Source organism: Idiotropiscis lumnitzeri, unplaced genomic scaffold (genome assembly GCF_059441095.1).
Source record: "Idiotropiscis lumnitzeri isolate Australia: NSW breed Sydney's pygmy pipehorse unplaced genomic scaffold, RoL_Ilum_1.0 HiC_scaffold_189, whole genome shotgun sequence".
Classification (NCBI taxonomy): domain Eukaryota; kingdom Metazoa; phylum Chordata; class Actinopteri; order Syngnathiformes; family Syngnathidae; genus Idiotropiscis; species Idiotropiscis lumnitzeri.
In genome coordinates, this window is record NW_028283727.1 from 114,721 (window position 1) to 121,776 (window position 7,056).

Sequence of the window (7,056 nt, forward strand, 5' to 3'; positions counted from 1 at the left end):
ACTAAAAAAACGAAACTTCATTAACAGCTAAACCAAACGTTTCCAATGTAAATTTCCACATTTATAGAGTGTAAAAAGGCATCCTGAAGCCTGGGCAGCCATTAATTTGATTGTCCAATATTTCCCTTATGAGATAATGCCTCTCATAGCAAATGTGTACAGCGCGAGCTGAAAATGCATTTACAGCACTAAAAAACCAAACTTTTATAACAGCTAAACCAAACGTTTCCAATGTAAATTTCCACCTTTATATAGTGTAAAAAGACATCCTGAAGCCTGGGCAGTCATTAATTTGATTGTCCAATATTTCCCTTATGAGATAATGCCTCTCATAGCAAATGTGTACAGCGCGAGCTGAAAATGCATTTACAGCACTAAAAAACCAAACTTTTATAACAGCTAAACCAAACGTTTCCAATGTAAATTTCCACCTTTATATAGTGTAGAAAGGCATCCTGAAGCCTGGAAAGTCATTAATTTGATTGTCCAGTATTTCCTTCATGAGATATTGCAACACTTAGAAAAAGTGTACAGCGCCAGCAGACAATGAATTTTCAGCACTAAAAAAACGAAACTTCATTAACAGCTAAACCAAACGTTTCCAATGTAAATTTCCACATTTATAGAGTGTAAAAAGGCATCCTGAAGCCTGGGAAGTCATTAATTTGATTGTCCAGTATTTCCCTTATGAGATAATGCCTCACATAGCAAATGTGTACAGTGCGAGCTGAAAATGCATTTTCAGCACTAAAAAACCAAACTTTTATAACAGCTAAACCAAACGTTTCCAATGTAAATTTCCACCTTTATATAGTGTAAAAAGACATCCTGAAGCCTGGGCAGTCATTAATTAGATTGTCCAGTATTTCCCTTATGAGATAATGCCTCACATAGCAAATGTGTACAGCGCGAGCTGAAAATGCATTTTACAGCACTAAAAAACCAAACTTTTATAACAGCTAAACCAAACGTTTCCAATGTAAATTTCCACCTTTATATAGTGTAAAAAGACATCCTGAAGCCTGGGCAGTCATTAATTTGATTGTCCAATATTTCCCTTATGAGATAATGCCTCTCATAGCAAATGTGTACAGCGCGAGCTGAAAATGCATTTACAGCACTAAAAAACCAAACTTTTATAACAGCTAAACCAAACGTTTCCAATGTAAATTTCCACCTTTATATAGTGTAGAAAGGCATACTGAAGCCTGGAAAGTCATTAATTTGATTGTCCAGTATTTCCTTCATGAGATATTGCAACACTTAGAAAAAGTGTTCAGCGCCAGCAGACAATGAATTTTCAGCACTAAAAAAACGAAACTTCATTAACAGCTAAACTAAACGTTTCCAATGTATATTTCCACCTTTATATAGTGTAAAAAGACATCCTGAAGCCTGGGCAGTCATTAATTTGATTGTCCAATATTTCCCTTATGAGATAATGCCTCTCATAGCAAATGTGTACAGCGCGAGCTGAAAATGCATTTACAGCACTAAAAAACCAAACTTTTATAACAGCTAAACCAAACGTTTCAAATGTAAATTTCCACCTTTATATAGTGTAGAAAGGCATCCTGAAGCCTGGAAAGTCATTAATTTGATTGTCCAGTATTTCCTTCATGAGATATTGCAACACTTAGAAAAAGTGTACAGCGCCAGCAGACAATGAATTTTCAGCACTAAAAAAACGAAACTTCATTAACAGCTAAACCAAACGTTTCCAATGTAAATTTCCACATTTATAGAGTGTAAAAAGGCATCCTGAAGCCTGGGAAGTCATTAATTTGATTGTCCAGTATTTCCCTTATGAGATAATGCCTCACATAGCAAATGTGTACAGTGCGAGCTGAAAATGCATTTTCAGCACTAAAAAACCAAACTTTTATAACAGCTAAACCAAACGTTTCCAATGTACATTTCCACCTTTATATAGTGTAAAAAGACATCCTGAAGCCTGGGCAGTCATTAATTTGATTGTCCAATATTTCCCTTATGAGATAATGCCTCTCATAGCAAATGTGTACAGCGCGAGCTGAAAATGCATTTACAGCAATAAAAAACCAAACTTTTATAACAGCTAAACCAAACGTTTCCAATGTAAATTTCCACCTTTATATAGTGTAGAAAGGCATCCTGAAGCCTGGAAAGTCATTAATTTGATTGTCCAGTATTTCCTTCATGAGATATTGCAACACTTAGAAAAAGTGTACAGCGCCAGCAGACAATGAATTTTCAGCACTAAAAAAAACGAAACTTCATTAACAGCTAAACTAAACGTTTCCAATGTAAATTTCCACCTTTATATAGTGTAAAAATACATCCTGAAGCCTGCGCAGTCATTAATTTGATTGTCCAATATTTCCCTTATGAGATAATGCCTCTCATAGCAAATGTGTACAGCGCGAGCTGAAAATGCATTTACAGCACTAAAAAACCAAACTTTTATAACAGCTAAACCAAACGTTTCCAATGTAAATTTCCACCTTTATATAGTGTAGAAAGGCATCCTGAAGCCTGGAAAGTCATTAATTTGATTGTCCAGTATTTCCTTCATGAGATATTGCAACACTTAGAAAAAGTGTACAGCGCCAGCAGACAATGAATTTTCAGCACTAAAAAAACGAAACTACATTAACAGCTAAACCAAACGTTTCCAATGTAAAATTCCACATTTATAGAGTGTAAAAAGGCATCCTGAAGCCTGGGAAGTCATTAATTTTATTGTCCAGTATTTCCCTTATGAGATAATGCCTCACATAGCAAATGTGTACAGTGCGAGCTGAAAATGCATTTACAGTTCTAAAAAACCAAACTTTTATAACAGCTAAACCAAACGTTTCCAATGTAAATTTCCACCTTTATATAGTGTAGAAAGGCATCCTGAAGCCTGGAAAGTCATTAATTTGATTGTCCAGTATTTCCTTCATGAGATATTGCAACACTTAGAAAAAGTGTACAGCGCCAGCAGACAATGAATTTTCAGCACTAAAAAAACGAAACTTCATTAACAGCTAAACCAAACGTTTCCAATGTAAATTTCCACATTTATAGAGTGTAAAAAGGCATCCTGAAGCCTGGGAAGTCATTAATTTGATTGTCCAGTATTTCCCTTATGAGATAATGCCTCACATAGCAAATGTGTACAGTGCGAGCTGAAAATGCATTTTCAGCACTAAAAAACCAAACTTTTATAACAGCTAAACCAAACGTTTCCAATGTACATTTCCACCTTTATATAGTGTAAAAAGACATCCTGAAGCCTGGGCAGTCATTAATTTGATTGTCCAATATTTCCCTTATGAGATAATGCCTCTCATAGCAAATGTGTACAGCGCGAGCTGAAAATGCATTTACAGCAATAAAAAACCAAACTTTTATAACAGCTAAACCAAACGTTTCCAATGTAAATTTCCACCTTTATATAGTGTAGAAAGGCATCCTGAAGCCTGGAAAGTCATTAATTTGATTGTCCAGTATTTCCTTCATGAGATATTGCAACACTTAGAAAAAGTGTACAGCGCCAGCAGACAATGAATTTTCAGCACTAAAAAAAACGAAACTTCATTAACAGCTAAACTAAACGTTTCCAATGTAAATTTCCACCTTTATATAGTGTAAAAATACATCCTGAAGCCTGCGCAGTCATTAATTTGATTGTCCAATATTTCCCTTATGAGATAATGCCTCTCATAGCAAATGTGTACAGCGCGAGCTGAAAATGCATTTACAGCACTAAAAAACCAAACTTTTATAACAGCTAAACCAAACGTTTCCAATGTAAATTTCCACCTTTATATAGTGTAGAAAGGCATCCTGAAGCCTGGAAAGTCATTAATTTGATTGTCCAGTATTTCCTTCATGAGATATTGCAACACTTAGAAAAAGTGTACAGCGCCAGCAGACAATGAATTTTCAGCACTAAAAAAACGAAACTACATTAACAGCTAAACCAAACGTTTCCAATGTAAAATTCCACATTTATAGAGTGTAAAAAGGCATCCTGAAGCCTGGGAAGTCATTAATTTTATTGTCCAGTATTTCCCTTATGAGATAATGCCTCACATAGCAAATGTGTACAGTGCGAGCTGAAAATGCATTTACAGTTCTAAAAAACCAAACTTTTATAACAGCTAAACCAAACGTTTCCAATGTAAATTTCCACCTTTATATAGTGTAGAAAGGCATCCTGAAGCCTGGAAAGTCATTAATTTGATTGTCCAGTATTTCCTTCATGAGATATTGCAACACTTAGAAAAAGTGTACAGCGCCAGCAGACAATGAATTTTCAGCACTAAAAAAACGAAACTTCATTAACAGCTAAACCAAACGTTTCCAATGTAAATTTCCACATTTATAGAGTGTAAAAAGGCATCCTGAAGCCTGGGAAGTCATTAATTTGATTGTCCAGTATTTCCCTTATGAGATAATGCCTCACATAGCAAATGTGTACAGTGCGAGCTGAAAATGCATTTTCAGCACTAAAAAACCAAACTTTTATAACAGCTAAACCAAACGTTTCCAAAGTAAATTTCCACCTTTATATAGTGTAAAAAGACATCCTGAAGCCTGGGCAGTCATTAATTTGATTGTCCAGTATTTCCCTTATGAGATAATGCCTCACATAGCAAATGTGTACAGCGCGAGCTGAAAATGCATTTACAGCACTAAAAAACCAAACTTTTATAACAGCTAAACCAAACGTTTCCAATGTAAATTTCCACCTTTATATAGTGTAAAAAGACATCCTGAAGCCTGGGCAGTCATTAATTTGATTGTCCAATATTTCCCTTATGAGATAATGCCTCTCATAGCAAATGTGTACAGCGCGAGCTGAAAATGCATTTACAGCACTAAAAAACCAAACTTTTATAACAGCAAAACCAAACGTTTCAAATGTAAATTTCCACCTTTATATAGTGTAGAAAGGCATCCTGAAGCCTGGAAAGTCATTAATTTGATTGTCCAGTATTTCCTTCATGAGATATTGCAACACTTAGAAAAAGTGTACAGCGCCAGCAGACAATGAATTTTCAGCACTAAAAAAACGAAACTTCATTAACAGCTAAACCAAACGTTTCCAATGTAAATTTCCACATTTATAGAGTGTAAAAAGGCATCCTGGAGCCTGGGAAGTCATTAATTTGATTGTCCAGTATTTCCCTTATGAGATAATGCCTCACATAGCAAATGTGTACAGTGCGAGCTGAAAATGCATTTTCAGCACTAAAAAACCAAACTTTTATAACAGCTAAACCAAACGTTTCCAATGTACATTTCCACCTTTATATAGTGTAAAAAGGCATCCTGAAGCCTGGAAAGTCATTAATTTGATTGTCCAGTATTTCCTTCATGAGATATTGCAACACTTAGAAAAAGTGTACAGCGCCAGCAGACAATGAATTTTCAGCACTAAAAAAACGAAACTTCATTAACAGCTAAACTAATCGTTTCCAATGTAAATTTCCACCCTTATATAGTGTAAAAAGACATCCTGAAGCCTGGGCAGTCATTAATTTGATTGTCCAATATTTCCCTTATGAGATAATGCCTCTCATAGCAAATGTGTACAGCGCGAGCTGAAAATGCATTTACAGCACTAAAAAACCAAACTTTTATAACAGCTAAACCAAACGTTTCCGATGTAAATTTCCACCTTTATATAGTGTAGAAAGGCATACTGAAGCCTGGAAAGTCATTAATTTGATTGTCCAGTATTTCCTTCATGAGATATTGCAACACTTAGAAAAAGTGTTCAGCGCCAGCAGACAATGAATTTTCAGCACTAAAAAAACGAAACTTCATTAACAGCTAAACCAAACGTTTCCAATGTAAATTTCCACCTTTATATAGTGTAAAAAGACATCCTGAAGCCTGGGCAGTCATTAATTTGATTGTCCAGTATTTCCCTTATGAGATAATGCCTCACATAGCAAATGTGTACAGCGCGAGCTGAAAATGCATTTACAGCACTAAAAAACCAAACTCTTATAACAGCTAAACCAAACGTTTCCAATGTAAATTTCCACCTTTATATAGTGTAAAAAGACATCCTGAAGCCTGGGCAGTCATTAATTTGATTGTCCAATATTTCCCTTATGAGATAATGCCTCTCATAGCAAATGTGTACAGCGCGAGCTGAAAATGCATTTACAGCACTAAAAAACCAAACTTTTATAACAGCAAAACCAAACGTTTCCAATGTAAATTTCCACCTTTATATAGTGTAGAAAGGCATCCTGAAGCCTGGAAAGTCATTAATTTGATTGTCCAGTATTTCCTTCATGAGATATTGCAACACTTAGAAAAAGTGTACAGCGCCAGCAGACAATGAATTTTCAGCACTAAAAAAACGAAACTTCATTAACAGCTAAACCAAACGTTTCCAATGTAAAATTCCACATTTATAGAGTGTAAAAAGGCATCCTGAAGCCTGGGAAGTCATTAATTTTATTGTCCAGTATTTCCCTTATGAGATAATGCCTCACATAGCAAATGTGTACAGTGCGAGCTGAAAATGCATTTTCAGCACTAAAAAACCAAACTTTTATAACAGCTAAACCAAACGTTTCCAATGTACATTTCCACCTTTATATAGTGTAAAAAGGCATCCTGAAGCCTGGAAAGTCATTAATTTGATTTTCCAGTATTTCCTTCATGAGATATTGCAACACTTAGAAAAAGTGTACAGCGCCAGCAGACAATGAATTTTCAGCACTAAAAAAACGAAACTTCATTAACAGCTAAACTAAACGTTTCCAATGTAAATTTCCACCCTTATATAGTGTAAAAAGGCATCCTGAAGCCTGGAAAGTCATTAATTTGATTGTCCAGTATTTCCTTCATGAGATATTGCAACACTTAGAAAAAGTGTACAGCGCCAGCAGACAATGAATTTTCAGCACTAAAAAAACGAAACTTCATTAACAGCTAAACCAAACGTTTCCAATGTAAAATTCCACATTTATAGAGTGTAAAAAGGCATCCTGAAGCCTGGGAAGTCATTAATTTGATTGTCCAGTATTTCCCTTATGAGATAATGCCTCACATAGCAAATGT